Source organism: Lolium rigidum, chromosome 3 (assembly GCF_022539505.1).
Source record: "Lolium rigidum isolate FL_2022 chromosome 3, APGP_CSIRO_Lrig_0.1, whole genome shotgun sequence".
Lineage (NCBI taxonomy): Eukaryota > Viridiplantae > Streptophyta > Magnoliopsida > Poales > Poaceae > Lolium > Lolium rigidum.
The window spans coordinates 161,862,098-161,880,618 of NC_061510.1; positions in this window are offsets into that span (position 1 = coordinate 161,862,098).

Here is an 18,521-nt window from a genome sequence, read left to right on the forward strand (position 1 = left end):
TAACTATTGCTATGATAGTATTGATGTGATCTATTCCTCCTACATAGTGTGAAGGTGACAAGTGTGCATGCTGTGTTAGTACTTGGTTTAGTCGTGTTGATCTTTCATGCACTCTAAGGTTATTTAAATATGAACATTGAATTGTGGAGCTTGTTAACTCCAAGCATTGAGGGTTCGTGTAATCCTACGCAATGTGTTCATCATCCAACAAGAGTGTAGAGTATGCATTTATCTATTCCGTTATGTGATCAATGTTGAGAGTGTCCACTAGTGAAAGTCTAATCCCTAGGCCTTGTTCCTAAATATCGCTATCGCTGCTTGTTTACTCGTTTTATCGCATTACTCTTGCTACCATATTACCACCATCAACTACACGCCAGCAAGCTATTTTCTGGCGCCGTTACTACTGCTCATATTCATTCATACCACATGTATTTGACTATCTCTTCGCCGAACTAGTGCACCTATTAGGTGTGTTGGGGACACAAGAGACTTCTTGCTTTGTGGTTGCAGGGTTGCATGAGAGGGATATCTTTGACCTCTTCCTCCCTGAGTTCGATAAATCTTAGGTGATCCACTTAAGGGAAAACTTGCTGCTGTTCTACAAACCTCTGCTCTTGGAGGCCCAACACTGTCTACAAGAATAGAAGCTCCCGTAGACATCAAGCTATTTTCTGGCGCCGTTGCCGGGGAGGAAAGGTAAAAGGTACTCACACTCCGGATCTCGGCTACTAAGCTATTTTCGCCGTTGTAAGTACTCGAAGCTATTTCCTTTAGATCCTGCAATTGCATCTTTTTGTTTCTTGTTTACACTAGTTTGGCATAATGGACAACAGTGAGCTTCTTATTCTATTTCCTGATTTAAGACATGGATGGTTTGATGCGAAAATTAAAAAACCTATGGAACCTTATTTGCATGCTGGTAGTAATATTAGTATGAACGCTTTGAACACCATGGTTGCTAATGATATGGAAAATTCTAAGCTTGGGGAAGCTGGCTTTGATGAGCATGATATTTTTAGTCCCCCAAGCATTGAGGAGAAAATTTACTTTGATGATACTTTGCCTCCTATTTATGATGATTATAATGATAGTGGTCTTTTGGTGCCACCTACTATGGAGAGTAAATTTTGTTGTGATTATACTATGCCTCCTACACTTGATGAGAATAATAATGATAGCTACTTTGTTGAATTTGCTCCCACTACAACTAATAAAATTGATTATGCTTATGTGGAGAGTAATAATTTTATGCATGAGACTCATGATAAGAATGCTTTATGTGATAGTTATATTGTTGAGTTTTCTCATGATGCTACTGAAAGTTATTATGAGAGAGGAAAATATGGTTGTAGAAATTTTCATGTTACTAAGATGCCTCTCTATGTGCTGAAATTTTTGAAGCTACACTTGTTCAACCTTCCTATGCTTGTTACTTTGCTCTTCATGAACTTGTTTATTTACAAGATTCCTTTTCATAGGAAGCATGTTAGGCTTAAATGTGTTTTGAATTTGCCTCTTGATGCTCTCTTTTGTTTCAAATACTATTTCTTGCGAGTGCATCATTAAAACTGCCTGAGCCCATCTTAATGGCTATAAAGAAAGAACTTCTTGGGAGATAACCCATGTGTTATTTTGCTACAGTACTTTGTTTTATATTTGTGTCTTGGAAGTTGTTTACTACTGTAGCAACCTCTCCTTATCTTAGTTTCATGTTTTGTTGTGCCAAGTAAAGTCTTTGATAGTAAAGTAAATACTAGATTTGGATTACTGCGCAGTTTCAGATTTCTTTGCTGTCACGAATTTAGACCTGCCTCCCTGTAGGTAGCTCAGAAAATTAAGCCAATTTACGTGCGTGATCCACAGATATGTACGCAACTTTCATTCAATTTGGGCATTTTCATTTGAGCAAGTCTGGTGCCCTAATAAAATCCATCTTTACGGACTGTTCTGTTTTGACAGATTCTGCCTTTTTATTTCGCATTGCCTCTTTTGCTATGTTGGATGAATTTCTTTGATCCATTAATGTCCAAGTAGCTTTATGCAATGTCCAGAAGTGTTAAGAATGATTATGTCACCTCTGAACATGTTAATTTTTATTATGCACTAACCCTCTAATGAGTTGTTTCGAGTTTGGTGTGGAGGAAGTTTTCAAGGATCAAGAGAGGAGTATGATACAATATGATCAAGGAGAGTGAAAGCTCTAAGCTTGGGGATGCCCCGGTGGTTCACCCCTGCATATTCTAAGAAGACTCAAGCGTCTAAGCTTGGGGATGCCCAAGGCATCCCCTTCTTCATCGACAACATTATCAGGTTCCTCCCCAGAAACTATATTTTTATTCCGTCACATCTTATGCACTTTGCTTGGAGCGTCGGTTTGTTTTTGTTTTTTGTTTTGTTTGAATAAAATGGATCCTAGCATTCACTTTGTGGCAGAGAGACACGCTCCGCTGTAGCATATGGACAAGTATGTCCTTAGGCTCTACTCATAGTATTTATGGCGAAGTTTCTTCTTCGTTAAATTGTTATATGGTTGGAATTGGAAAATGCTACATGTAGTAACTCTAAAATGTCTTGGATAATTTGATACTTGGCAATTGTTGTGCTCATGTTTAAGCTCTTGCATCATATACTTTGCACCCATTAATGAAGAAACACTTAGAGCTTGCTAATTTGGTTTGCATATTTGGTTTCTCTAGAGTCTAGATAACATCTAGTATTGAGTTTTGAACAACAAGGAAGACGGTGTAGAGTCTTATAATGTTTACAATATGTCTTTTATGTGAGTTTTGCTGCACCGTTCATCCTTGTGTTTGTTTCAAATAACCTTGCTATCCTAAACCTTGTATCGAGAGGGAATACTTCTCATGCATCCAAAATCCTTGAGCCAACCACTATGCCATTTGTGTCCACCATACCTACCTACTACATGGTATTTATCCGCCATTCCAAAGTAAATTGCTTGAGTGCTACCTTTAAAATTCCATCATTCACCTTTGCAATATATAGCTCATGGGACAAATAGCTTAAAAACTATTGTGGTATTGAATATGTACTTATGCACTTTATCTCTTATCCAATCTGCAAGGGGAGTCTCCCACATCCAATCTCTTTACTTTGTTTTTGTCTTGCTTTACTTTAGTTTATTTACTGCTTTGTTTGTTCTCTATATCAAAAATACAAAAAAAAATAGTTGCTAGTTTTACTTTATTTACTGTCTTGTTTGCGTTCTCTATATTAAAAACACAAAAAAATTAGTTACTTGCATTTACTTTATTTAGTTTGCTTTATTTACTACTGTTAAAATGAATACTCCTGAAAACACTAAGTTGTGTGACTTCACTAGCACAAATAATAATGATTTCCTATGCACACCTATTGCTCCACCTGCTACTACAGCAGATTTTTTTGAAATTAAACCTGCTTTACTAAATCTTGTTATGAGAGAGCAATTTTCTGGTGTTAGTTCTGATGATGCTGCTGCCCATCTTAATAATTTTGTTGAACTTTGTGAAATGCAAAAGTATAAGGATGTAGATGGTGATATTATAAAACTGAAATTGTTTCCTTTCTCCTTAAGAGGAAGAGCTAAAGATTGGTTGCTATCTTTGCCTAAGAATAGTATTGATTCATGGACTAAATGTAAAGATGCTTTCATTGGTAGATATTATCCTCCTGCTAAAATTATATCTTTGAGACGTAGCATAATGAATTTTAAGCAATTGGATAATGAACATGTTGCCCAAGCATGGGAAAGAATGAAATCTTTGGTAAAGAATTGCCCAACCCATGGACTAGCTACTTGGATGATCATCCAAACCTTCTATGCAGGATTAAATTTTTCTTCGCGGAACCTATTGGATTCAGCTGCTGGAGGTACTTTTATGTCCATCACTTTGGGGGCGGCAAAAAAGCTCCTTGATAATATGATGATCAACTACTCTGAATGGCACACTGAAAGGGCTCCACAAGGTAAGAAGGTAAATTCCGTTGAAGAAACCTCCTCCTTGAGTGATAAGATTGATGCTATTATGTCTATGCTTGTGAATGGTAGATCTAATGTTGATCCAAATAATGTTCCTTTAGCTTCATTGGTTGCTCAAGAAGAGAATGTTGATGTGAACTTCATTAAAAGTAATAATTTCAACAACAATGCTTATAGGAATAATTCTCGTAACAACTATAGGCCATATCCTTCTAATAATGGTAATGGTTATGGTAATTCTTATGGTAATTCTTACAACAATAATAGGAACCCTCTGGTCTTGAAGCCATGCTTAAAGAATTTATTAGTACACAAACTGCCTTCAACAAATCTGTTGAAGAAAAGCTTGGTAAAATTGATATTCTTGCTTCTAAGGTTGATAGTCTTGCTGCTGATGTTGATCTTTTGAAAATGAAAGTTATGCCTAATGAAGATAAAGATATTAAGTCATTTGCTACAGCAAACTCCATACAAGTTCGAATTAATGAAAATATTAGATTGATGGCTGAATTGCATGCTAGGTGGGAAAGAGAAGAAAACGAAAAACTTGCTAAAGAGAGTAATGTAGCTAAAGTTTGGACTATTACCACCACTAGTAATGTTGATGCTTCACATGTTGCTACACCTCCTACTATCAATGGTAAAATAATTGGTGTTGGCAATGTTTCTACTCCTAGTGCAAAGCGTACAAAACTCGCTCGAAATCGTCGAAACTGTTTATGATAAAACTGCTGAAATTTTTCAAAATATTGGGGACAATGATCCCATTGCTGTAGATCATAATGGTTTAGATTTTGATGATTGTCACATCTCTGAAGTTATAAAGTTCTTACAAAAAATTTCTAGAAGTCCTAATGCTAGTGCTATAAATTTGGCCTTTACAAAACATATTACAAATGCTCTCATAAAAGCTAGAGAAGATAAACTAAAACTTGAAACTTCTATTCCTAGGAAGTTAGAAGATGGTTGAGAGCCCATCATTAAGATGAAGGTCAATGATTTTGATTGTAATGCTTTATGTGATCTTGGTGCAAGTATTTCTGTTATGCCTAAGAAAATCTATGATATGCTTGACTTGCCACCATTGGAAAATTGTTATTTGGATGTTAATCTTGCTGATAATGCTATAAAGAAACCTTTGGGGAGGATTGATAATGTTCGCATTATGGTTAACAATAACCTTGTCCCCGTTGATTTTGTTGTCTTGGATATTGAATGCAATGCATCTTGTCCCATTATATTGGGAAGACCTTTTCTTCGAACTCGTTGGTGCTACTATTGATATGAAGGAAGGTAATATTAAGTATCAATTTCCTCTCAAGAAAGGTATGGAACACTTCCCTAGAAAAAGAATGAAGTTACCTTATGATTCTATTATTAGAACAAATTATGATGTCGATGCTTCATCTCTTGATAATACTTGATTCACACTTTCTGCGCCTAGCTGAAGGCGTTAAAGAAAAGCGCTTATGGGAGACAACCCATTATTTTACTACAGCACTTTTGTTTTATATTTGAGTCTTGGAAGTTGTTACTACTGTAGCAACCTCTCCTTATCTTTACTTTATTGCATTGTTGTGCCAAGTAAAGTCTTTGATAGTAATGTTGATACTAGATTTGGATTACTCGCGTGAAACAGATTTCTTACTGTCACGAAATTTAGCAGCTCCGTCTGTAGGTAACTTAGAAAATTCTGCCAATTTACGTGTGTGATCCTCAGATATGTACGCAACTTTCATTCAATTTTAGCTTTTTCATCTGAGCAAGTTAAGTGCCCCAGAAAAATTCGTCTTTACGGACTGTTCTGTTTTGACAGATTCTGCCTTTTATTTCGCATTGCCTGTTTTGCTATGCTTGATGGATTTCTTTGTTCCATTAACTTTTAGTAGCTTTGTGAAATGTCCAGAAGTGTTAAGAATGATTATTTCACCTCTGAATATATGAATTTCCAATTATGCACTAACCCTCTAATGAGTTTGTTTCGAGTTTGGTGTGGAGGAAGTTTTCAAGGGTCAAGAGAGGAGGATGATACAATATGATCAAGAAGAGTGAAAAGTCTAAGCTTGGGGATGCCCCCGTGGTTCATCCCTGCATATTTCAAGAAGAATCAAGCATCTAAGCTTGGGGATGCCCAAGACATCCCCTTCTTCATCGACAACAGGTCACCTCTAGTGAAACTATATTTTTATTCAGTCACATCTTATGTACTTTACTTGGAGCGTCTGTTTGCTTTTGTTTTTGTTTTTGTTTGAATAAAATCAGATCCTAGCATTCTTTGTGTGGGAGAGAGACACGCTCCGCTATTGCATATGAACACATGTGTTCTTAGTGCTACTTTTAATGTTCATGGCGAAGGTTGAAAACTGCTTCGTTCATTGTTATATGGTTGGAAACGGAAAATGCTTCATGTGGTAATTGGTATAATGTCTTGAATAATTTGATACTTGGCAATTTTTTTGCTCATATAGATCATGTTTAAGCTCTTGCATCATGTACTTTTCACCTATTAATGAAGAACTACATTGAGCTTGTTAAAATTTGGTTTGCATGATTGGTCTCTCTAAGTCTAGATATTTTCTGGTTAAGGTGTTTGAACAACAAGGAAGACAGTGTAGAGTCTTATAATGCTTGCAATATGTTCTTATGTAAGTTTTGCTGTACCGGTTTATACTTGAGTTTGCTTCAAACAACCTTGCTAGCCTAAGCCTTGTATTGAGAGGGATTACTTCTCGTGCATCCAAATCCTTGAGCCAAAAACTATGTCATTTGTGTCCACCATACCTACCTACTACATGGTATTTCTCTGCCATTCCAAAGTACATTACTTGAGTGCTACCTTTAAATTTCTATTCTTTGTCTTCGCAATACATAGCTCATGGGAAAATAGCCTTAAAAACTATTGTGGTATTGAATATGTTGCTATGTATCTTATTTCTTATAAGTTGCTTGTTGAGCGGTAACCATGTTTCTGGGGACGCCATCAACTATTACACCTTTGTTGAATATCATGTGAGTTGCTATGCATGTTCGTCTTGTCTGAAGTAAGGGCGATTTTCATGATCAAATGTTTTGAGTATGCATATTGTTAGAGAAGAACATTGGGCCCCTAACTAAAGCCATGTATCATGGTGGAAGTTTCAGTTTGGACACAAATCCTCAATCTCTTTTGAGAATAGTATCTGTTGTTGAATGCTTAAGCATTAAAAAAGAGGAGTCCATTATCTGTTGTCTATGTTGTCCCGGTATGGATGTCTAAGTTGAGAATAATCAAAAGCGAGAAATCCAATGCGAACTTTCTCCTTAGACCTCTGTACGAAGCGGCATAGAGGTACCCCTTTGTGACACTTGGTTGAAACATATGTTATGCAATGATAATCCGTGTTAATCCAAGCTAATTAGGACAAGGTGCGGGCACTATTAGTATTCTATGCATGAGGCTTGTAACTTATAGGATGTCTTATACATAACACATATGAATTATTACTACCGTTGACAATGTTTTCAAAATGAAAAGCTCTAGCACAAAAATAGTAATCCATGCTTCCCTCTGCGAAGGGCCATTCTTCTACTTTATGTTGAGTCAGTTTACCTACTTCTTTCTATCTTAGAAGCAAACACTTGTGTCAACTGTGTGCATTGATTCTTACATGTTTACCTATTGCACTTGTTATATTGCTTTATGTTGACAATTATCCATGAGATATACATGTTGAAGTTGAAAGCAACCGCTGAAACTTATATCTTCCTTTGTGTTGCTTCAAAGCTTTCTACTAAGAATCTATTGCTTTATGAGTTAACTCTTATGCAAGTCTTATTGATGCTTGTCTTGAAAGTACTATTCATGAAAAGTCTTTGCTATATGATTCGAGTTGTTTAATCATTGTCTTTACCATTGCTTCGAATCGCTGCATTCATCTCATATGCTTTACAATAGTATTGATCAAGATTATGATAGCATGTCACTTCAAAAATTATCCTTGTTATCGTTTACCTACTCGAGGGCGAGTAGGAACTAAGCTTGGGGATGCTTGATACGTCTCAAACGTATCCATAATTTCTTATGTTCCATGCTACTTTTATGATGATACTCACATGTTTTATACACACTTCATGTCATTATTATGCATTTTCCGGCACTATCCTATTGACGATATGCCGAAGAGCCAGTTGATGTTTTCTGCTGTTTTTGGTTTCAGAAATCCTACAAATGAAATATTCTCGGAATTGGACGAAATCAACGCCCAGGGTCTTATTTTTCCACGAAGCTTCCAGAAGACCGGAGGGGATACGAAGTGGGGCCACGAGGGCCTGTACCCATAGGCCGGCGCGGCCAGGGAGGGGCCGCGCCGCCCTATGGTGTGGGCCCCTCGCGCCGCCTCCAACCCTACCCTTCCGCCTACTTAAAGTCTTCGTCGCGAAACCCCCTGTACCGAGAGCCACGATACGGAAAACCTTCCAGAGATTAACAACCTCACTGTTACGTTGGGGCAATGTACTTTGATTGTGTTGTGCAGGTTCCACGTTGGTGCCGGAATCCCTGGTGTTGCGCCGCACTACACTCCGTCACCAACAACCTTCACGTGTTCCTTGACTCCTACTGGTTCGATAACCTTGGTTTCTTACTAAGGAAAAACTTGCTACTGTACGCATCACACCTTCCTCTTGGGGTTCCCAACGGACGTGTGTTAACTGCACGCATCACCCCAACACACCTAATACACTTGTCAGATGTATAGGTGCACTAGTTCGGCGAAGAGATAGTGAAATACAAGTAATATGGATGATTGTAAATAGCAATTGCAATCTGAAATAAATATGGCAGCAAGCAAACATGTAGCAGAACTTGTTGGAAACGGTGTTTCAATGCTTAGAAACAAGGCCTAGGGATCATACTTTCACTAGTGGACACTCTCAACATTGCAATCATAATTGAATATAAATATAAGCACTTCACTATGCTATTCTAAATTACTCTCTGGCGGGATAACGAACACTAATTCACCGTGTAGGGCTGCAAAAGCAAACCTTAAAGATGTATTCCCAAGTACTAATAAACACCCCACGCTGTCACTGTGAGCATTCATAGGAGGTACTAACACACCACAATTTCATAGAGACATCCAACTCAAATCATAACCCAGTGAACAAGTATTCTGTGAAATATAGCCTAAAGACCCACACGGTGCACACACTATCACCTTTACACACGTGGGACAAGGAGTCTCCGGAGATCACATAAGTAAAATCCACTTGAATAGCATAACAACATCTAGATTACAAAGCTCATCATATGGATCTCAATCATGTAAGGCAGCTCATGAGATCATTGTATTGAAGTACATGGGAGAGAGATTAACAACATAGCTACCGGTAGAGCCCTCAGCCTCGGGGGAGAACTACTCCCTCCTCATCATGGGAGACAGCAGCGGCGATGAAGATGGCGGTGGTGTCGATGGAGATGGCTTCCGGGGGCAATTCCCCGTCCCGGCGGAGTGCCGGAACAGAGACTTCTGTCCCCCGAACTTGGCTTTGCGATGGCGGTGGCTGCGTAACTTTTCTCGTCTCGTGGCTTTTGTTTCGTCGAATTCCGAGAATATTGCCCGAACAGCCTTTCTGGAACCAAAAACAGCAGAAACAGGAACTGGCACTTCGGCATCTTGTTAATAGGTTAGTTCCGGAAAATGCATAAAATCATTATAAAGTGTGAGCAAAACATGTAGGTATTGTCATAAAACTAGCATGGAACATCAGAAATTATAGATACGTTGGAGACGTATCACAGCTCCATTCAATATAAACACGTACCCAGACTGAGACTTAGAGTCATCAGGTCACCTCCATAACATCGGCGTAACTGGTTACAACAAGCTCTTGGTCACCTCCATAACAAAGAAACATATCCTTAGTCCTTTTCAAGTACTTCAGGATATTCTTGACCGCTGTCCAGTGTTCCATTCCTGGATCACTCTGATATCTGCTGGTCAAACTAACAACATGTGCGATATCCGGTCTAGTACACAGCATGGCATACATGATTGAGCCTACTGCTGAGGCATAGGGATCTTGTTCATCCCCTCTCTTTCTTCTGCCGTCGCCGGACCTTGAGTCTTACTCAAGACCTTACCTGGCAACATAGGCAAGAACCCTTTCTTGCTTTCATCCATTCTAAACTTCTTTAGAATCTTGTCCAGATATGTACTTTGTGAAAGCCCTATTAGGCGTCTTGATCTATCTCTATAAACCTTGATGCCTAAAATGTACGCTGCTTCACCAAGGTCTTTCATTGAAAAACACTTATTCAAATAACCTTTAACACTGCTTAGAAGTTCTATATCATTCCCAATCAATAATATGTTATCTACATATAATATCAGGAATGCTACAGAACTCCCACTCACTTTCTTGTAAATACAGGCCTCACCATGAGTCTGTATAAACCCGAAGTCTTTGATCACCTTATCAAAGCGTCGGTTCCAACTCTGGGATGCTTGCTTCAGTCCATAAATGGAACGCTGAAGTTTGCATACCTTGTCAGCATTTTTAGGATCGACAAAACCTTTGGGTTGTACCATATACAACTCTTCCTCAATTTCACCATTAAGGAACGCCGTTTTGACATCCATCTGCCAAATATCATAATCGAAAAATGTAGCTATTGCTAACAAAATCCTCACGGACTTTAGCTTCGCTACAGGTGAGAAAGTCTCATCGTAGTCAACTCCTTGAATTTGTCGGAACCCCTTCGCGACAAGTCGAGCTTTATAGACAGTAATATTACCATCAACATCTATTTTTTTTTGAAGATCCATTTATTCTCGACAGCCTTGCGGCTATCAGGCAAGTCTACCAAAGTCCATACTTGGTTATCATACATGGATCCCATTTCAGATTTCATGGCCTTGTGCCATTTGTTGGAATCTGGGCTCATCATTGCTTCCTCATACATCGCAGGGACTTCATCATTGTTATCCACAATCATGACGTTTAGACAGGATCATACCAATCAGGAGTGGTACGAGCCCTAGTCGATCTGCGAGGTTCAGTAGCTTTTTCGTTCGAAGTTTCATGATCATCATCATTTGCTTCCTCTCTCATCGGTGCAGACTGCACAGGAACTTCTTCCGGCACTGCGCTACTCTGATCTACGAGAGAAGGTTCAATAACCTCGTCGAGTTCTACCTTCCTTCCAGTCACTTCTTTAGTGAGAAACTCCTTCTCAAGAAAGGATTCGTTCTAGGCAACACATATTTTTCCTTCGGATCTGTGATAGAAAGTGTACCCAATTGTTTCTTTAGGGTATCCTATGAAGACGCATTTCTCCGCTTTGGGTTCTAGCTTGTCAGGTTGTAACTTCTTTACATAAGCTTCGCAATCACAAACTTTAAGGAACGACAGCTTAGGTTTCTTAGCAAACCATAATTCATACGGTGTCATTTCAACGGATTTAGATGGTGCCCTATTTAAAGTGAATGCGGCTGTCTCTAATGCATAAACCCAAAATGATAACGGCAAATCGGTAAGAGACATCATAGAACGAACCATATCTAAGAGAGTTTGATTACGACGTTCGGACACATCATTTCGCTGTGGTGTTCCGGTGGTGTCAACTGTGAAAGTATTCCGCATTTCTTTAAATGCATGCCAAACTCATAACTCAGATATTCACCTCCACGCTCAGAACACAGAAACTTAATCTTCTTGTTACGTTGATTTTCTACTTCACTTTGGAATTCCTTAAACTTCTCGAAAGTTTCGGACTTATGTTTCAGAAAGTAAATATACCCATATCTACTCAGATCATTCGTGAAGGTTAGAGCATAACGATAACCACCGCGCGATGCTACACTCATTGGTCCGCACACATCGGTATGTATGATTTCCAATAAGTCTGTAGCTCGCTCCATTGTACCAGAGAATGGAGTCTTAGTCATTTTTCCCATTAGACATGCTTCGCATTTATCAAGTGAATCAAAGTCAAGTGATTCAAGAAGTCCATCAGAATGGAGTTTCTTCATGCGCTTCACTCCAATATGACCAAGACGACAGTGCCACATATAAGTAGAATTATCATTCAATTTAATTCGCTTAGCATCAATGTTATGAACATGTGTATCACTACTATCGAGATTTAACAAGTATAAACCTTTCATCTCAGGCGCATGACCATAAAAGATATTATTCATATAAATAGAACAACCATTATTCTCTGACTTAAACGAATAGCCGTCTTGCATTAAACAAGATCCAGATATAATGTTCATGCTCAACGCAGACACCAAATAACAATTATTCGGATTTAAAACTAATCCCGAAGGTAGATGTAGAGGGAGCGTGCCGACAGCGATCACATCGACCTTGGATCCCTCCAACGCGCATCGTCACCTCGTCCCTCGCTAGTCTTCGTTTATTCAGCAGTTCCTGTTTCGAGTTACAAATATGAGCAACCGAACCAGTATCAAATACCCAGGCACTACTACGATTACCAGTAAGATAGACATCAATAACATGTATATCAAATATACCTTTCTTCTTGACAAGGCCGCTCTTCAGATCAGCCAAGTATTTAGAGCAATTGTGCTTCCAGTGCCCTTCCTCCTTGCAGTAATAACACACAGTATCAGGCTTAGGGCCAGCCTTGGGCTTCTTAGGAGGCGCATCAGCTTTCTTGCCACCCTTCTTGAAGTTGCCCTTGTTGTTAGGCTTGCCTTGCTTCTTGAAACTGGTGGTCTTGTTGACCATCAACACTTGGTGCTCTTTCTGTATCTCCACCTCAGCAGATTTCAGCATGGAGAACAGTTCAGGTAACTTTTTGTTCATGTTCTGCATGTTGTAGTTCATCACGAAGTTCTTGTAACTAGGTAGCAGTGATTGGAGGACACGATGAATATCCAGCTGGTTAGGAATCACAATCCCCAAGTCACTGAGCTTCGTCGCGTGCCCAGACATCTTGAGCACGTGCTTGCTTACGGAGCTACCCTCTTCCATCATGCAGCCAAAGAAATGTTTCGAGGCCTCATAGCTTTCCACGGCCGCATGAGTTTCAAAGATAGCTTTGAGCTCACGGACTAGCTCACATGGGTCGTGGTGCTCAAAACGCTTTTGGAGCTCTGCCTCTAGGCTACACACGATGGCACACTGAACTTGGGAGTATTGAGTTTTCCGAGTCTGGTAAACATTCTTTACTTCATCGGTAGCAGTCAAGGAAGGTGGGGGGCCTAGCGGTGCATCAAGCACATATTGCAAGTTTCCACCAGTGAGGAAAATCCTCACATGACGGAACCAGTAAGTGAAGTTGCTACCATTGCTCTTAAGCTTTTCTCTCTCTAGGAACTGGTTAAAATTGATGGAGGGGGCCTCCATGATCTACAACATATTTGCAAAGAGTTTAGACTATGTTTATGATAAATTGAGTTCAATTTTAATTCTTAAATTAACTAGGTGAACTCCCACTCAAAACAACATCCCTCACATTGTCTTAGTGATTACACGAACCAAATCCACTACACCAAGTCCGATATTCACGAGAAAAGATGTAGTTTCAAAGGAAAACACTCAAAGTGTTCATCCTATGATTCATATGACTCATGCTCTACCTTTCGGTATCCCGTGTTCCGAGACCATGTTTGTACATGCTAGGCTCGTCAAGGCAACCTTAGTATCCGAGTGTGCAAATCTGGCTTGCACCGGTTGTATGCACATGTAGAATCTATCACACCCGATCATCACGTGATGCTTCGAAACGACAAGTCTTAGCAACGGTGCATACTAAGGATGAACACTTTATTATCTTGATATTTAGTAAGAGGGATCATCTTATAATGCCACCGTCACGACCTAAGCAAAATAAGATGCATAAAGGATTAACATCACATGCAATTCATAATGTGTGATATGATATGGCCTTTCTTCTTGTGCTTTTGATCTCCATCTCCAAAGCACGGACATGATCTCCATCATCACCAGCATCGCGTCAAGGTCAGTGGCGCCGCTTCATGGTTGTCCATCACTTATAGCTACTATAACAACTACTTGAAATAAAGCTATTACATGATGAATAGACATGCAGGTCTTTAACAAAAATTAAAGACAACCATTAGGCTCCTGCCGGTTGCCATAATACAATAATGAACATCTCATACATCAAATATAATCATCATCACATGGCCATATCACATCACCAAACCCTGCAAAAACAAGTTAGACGCCTCTAATTTGGTTTGCATATTTTACGTGGTTTAGGGTTTTCGAGTAAGATACAATCTACCTACAAATATGAACCACAATAGTGATACTAGTTTTGTCAATAGAAAGAGTAGATTGAATCTTCACTATGGTGAGAGAGACAGACACCCGCAAAGCCACTTATGCAATACAAGTTGCATGTCAAGCGTGGAGCAACTCTCATGAGACGCGGTCATGTAAAGTTAGCCCGGACCGCTTCATCCCACCATCCCGCAAGATGCAAAGTACACTAACTAAAAACAACAAAAGCATCAATGCCCACAAAAACCATTGTGTCTACTCGTACAATAGATCTATGCATAGACACAGCTCTGATACCACTATGGGTTCGTTGCATTGAAAACAAAAAAATTCTACCGTGATCATGAACAAAAACCAAGATCCAATCTAGGAAGAAGCAAGATCTAATCTACCAAGATCGAAGCAACGACAAGAGTGTGAGACTAACCCTCGAAGATTCCAAAGCCTACGATATTAGATCTCGTTGTTGATGTAGTCGATCGTCCCGTGCTGCAATCCGGCAGCACTTCCGTACTCGGTCGTGCGTACGGTGTCGATGAAGCCCTTCATCTCCCTGTTCCAGCGGGCAGCGGAGGTGTGTTAGATCTCCTCGGAATCCCAGCAGCACGACGGCGTGGTGGTGGTGGAGGAGAAAAGCTGCAGGGCTTCGCCTAAGTCGGAGCGCTTCGCCTAAGTCGGAGCAGACTATGGTGGAGGAAGAGAGGGGGCAGCAGACCTTGGTGTCTTGGGTGTGTTGCGCCCCTGCCCCCTCCCCTCTTTATATAGGGGGGGAGGTTGGTTGAGGTGCCCCCCCACGCCCCAAAACCATCTAGGGTCGGCGGCCACAAGGGGGAAGGGGGAAACTTCCCCTCCAAGTTGATCCCCCCTTTAGGGTTTGGGGAAACCCTAAAGGGGTTGGCCGGCTGGGCCTTGGGGGGCATGTGCCCCTGGCCCATTAGGCTAGGGTGCATCCCCTCGGCCCATGAAAGGCCTCCTAGGGTCGTGGGCCCACTGGTGGAACCCCCGGAACCTTCTAGAACCTTCTCGGTATTTCACCGGAAAAATCCCGAACTTTTCCGAAACCTAGAAATCAACTTCCCTTATATGAATCTTATTCTCCGGACCATTCCGGACCTCCTCGTGATGTCCTGGATCCCATCCGAGACTCCGAAGAAACTTCGGTCTCCATCTCATATTCCGAATCTACTTATGCGACATCGAACCTTAAGCGTGTCACCCTACGGTTCGTGAACTATGCGGACATGATCGAGACTCCTCTCCGACCAATAACCAATAGCGGGACCTGGAGATCCATAATGGCTCCCACACATTCAGCGATAACTTAGTGATCGATTGAACCATTAACATATGATACCGATTCCCTTTGTCACGCGATACTTTACTTGTCCGAGGTTTGATCATCGGTATCTCCATACCTAGTTCGTCCTTGTTACCGACAAGTACTCTTTACTCGTACCGTGGTATGTCATATCTTATGACCTTGTCACATGCTTGCAAGCTAATTAGATGACATTCCACCGAGAGGGCCCAGAGTATATCTATCCGTCATCGGGATGGACAAATCCCACTCTTGATCCATATGCCTCAACTCACACTTTCCGAATACTCAATCCCACCTTTATAACCACCCACTTACACAATGGTGTTTGATGTAATCAAAGCATCCTTCTGGTGTAAGTGATTTACATGATCTCATGGTCGAAGGATTAGGTAACTATGTATCGAAAGCTTATAGCAAGATGAACTTAATGACATGATCTTATGCTACGCTTATTTGGGTGTATGTCCATTATATCATTCACCCAATGACATAACCTTGTTATTAACAACATCCAATGTTCATGATCACGAAACTATGATCATCTATTAATCAAAAAGCTAGTTATACAAGAGGCTTTACTAGGGACTCCTTGTTATTTACATAACACACATGTATCAATGTTTCGGTTAATACAATTATAGCATGATATGCAAACATTTATCATAAACACAAAGATATAATAATAACCATTTTATTATTGTCTCTTGGGCATATCTCCAACAATAAGGATTGTCGTTAATTACCAAAACCACACACGGGGGCTCCATGCACTTTCAAAACCATACCCATGCACTCGAATTGTATTGATATGGACAAGACAAGTATATGATTACAAGGTGGCCCCCGATAAGTTGAATGACTAACTCAGTAGGTCTACCTAGGGTTTAGGGCTATATGGTGTATGTCGATGGTTAATGTCTAGATGAATAGCCGGTATCTTCTCACGTGGTCTTCTTAACCCTTATATAAGCGTAGGTCTTGAGAGTCATCATATGTTACATGATGATATTTTGACTTATACGCCAAGCCTTGTATATAGCTCCTTCCATATCTTGAATCCGGTAGATCTTTATCTTAACATAGTCAGTGTAGCACTTTAGGTTAGGTCGGTGGAGTCCTAAAGTGCCCCTGAGGCGTTAGTCGTAGCAAGATGGTACATGACCGTAGGGCGTAGGACCTAGGCCCTCGAGGCGTTAGTCTAGTTGTAGTGAGATGGATTAGGGTTTAGGACGCTTGAGCTAGCCCCATATATCACTGATGATTTTGGGACGATGAAGAAAGTTTCTTGGGGCGACAACAACAACACTAACTGAGGAGCTTTATCATTGGCAACATTTTCTCATATCCTCTCTCCAAGCCCCCCCCCCCCCACCCACACACACTAGCATGATTGAGGGGATAGTTTGTCTTGGGAATGGTCTAGATTGGAAAAGATTATTGAAGGTAATCCATGGTGTTTTCCCTGAACATGGAAACAACGTGATAAAAGTACTGAAATAAAATAAATTAAAGGCAACGACGCCAGAAAATAGCTTGATGTTTTCAAGAACACAAGACGTATGTAGCTAATTTTCGAAAGTAAGAGTATCGAACCACAATGGACCTCATTGGTAATGATTTTATTGCTTATTGTTATCTTCACTAGAATGTATTTAATAACTATTCTTAATTCTGGGCAAGGTTAATGAAAGTAATTTGAAATGGGTAACAACTTAATAGTAAATAAAATTGTAAAGAGAAACGAGACAATGCTTATGCTATGAAGTACTTGAAACTCAATGGGGTGAAATGTTCTCGGGAGTTGTGGATTTATCACTAGCATGGTTACTAAGTTGATTAGGATTCAATATGTTTGTTGCTACATGTGTGTTAAGTGAGGCGAGGCCCGTATAAAGGTGCTCCCATTGTTCCACACCCCTCATAACCACTACCTTTTTCCCATCGCATGCCGCATAGGTCTAGTAATTAAGGGTCTCCCCGTGGCTATGGTCATAGGCTCTTGTATTTCTTGCTCCTCGTTAAGAAATGATCGAAAGATGCGGTGGATTGCTGTCACTTGTACGCCCAAGTACCCCCAACCACGCTTAACACGATGATTGCCTTCAATGTCCCTAATGACAAATATTGTATGGTGTATGAGATACAATATCATCGAAGACAACGGACAATTTCACATATTGCAACTAAACAACATAACTCTTTTATTTCAAATCATATGAATGCTAGGGTTCCTCCATCTCCGCAAGAATATATGGAACTACTCACTCATGGGGATGAAGTGCGATGGACCAGGTGGACACAAGTGCAAACCAATCTAAGAGTTGGTATTACAACCAGATGGATGATGATGAGGTTGGTTATGGATGTAATGGTGTTGATGAAGATGATGCCAAAGCCAACAAGATCCAATCAGTGGCGTGATGGATCCCCTTTGGCGAGTTCCCCCTCTAGATTCCTTCTGGAGGTGAGGTTTCGTGGTTTTCTGGTGTCTCCGCGTCTCTGATTCGAGATCCATCTTCACATGGTTGAAATGCTTGACGGGTGTAACCATACCCCAGGTCGTTAAGTCTTGTGTCTACTCACCCGTGAATTTCCTCCTTCATTCGACTTATGGGTATGTGGCAGGTGTAAGGAAGGTGTTCTAAAGCCGTCAATCATCATTTTTTACTCCTAGATATGATCCCTTTGATTGATTTGTCAATTTTCCTTCTTAATTGTGGGATCCTGGTGAAACAAGCAAAGTAGGCTCTAGCGCGGTAAAATGACAAACTCCCTACAACTACTACACCATTTATAAGTCACAAAACATGTCTCTTTTTTGCACCCATCGGGATCCTCCATAAAATCCATGATTCTTCTATCTTTTGTGTTTCTTCATATTTCTTGGGTACTTAGAGCAACTCTAGCAGATCTCGTAAACCGTGGCCTGAAAAAACGCGAGTACGGAGACTA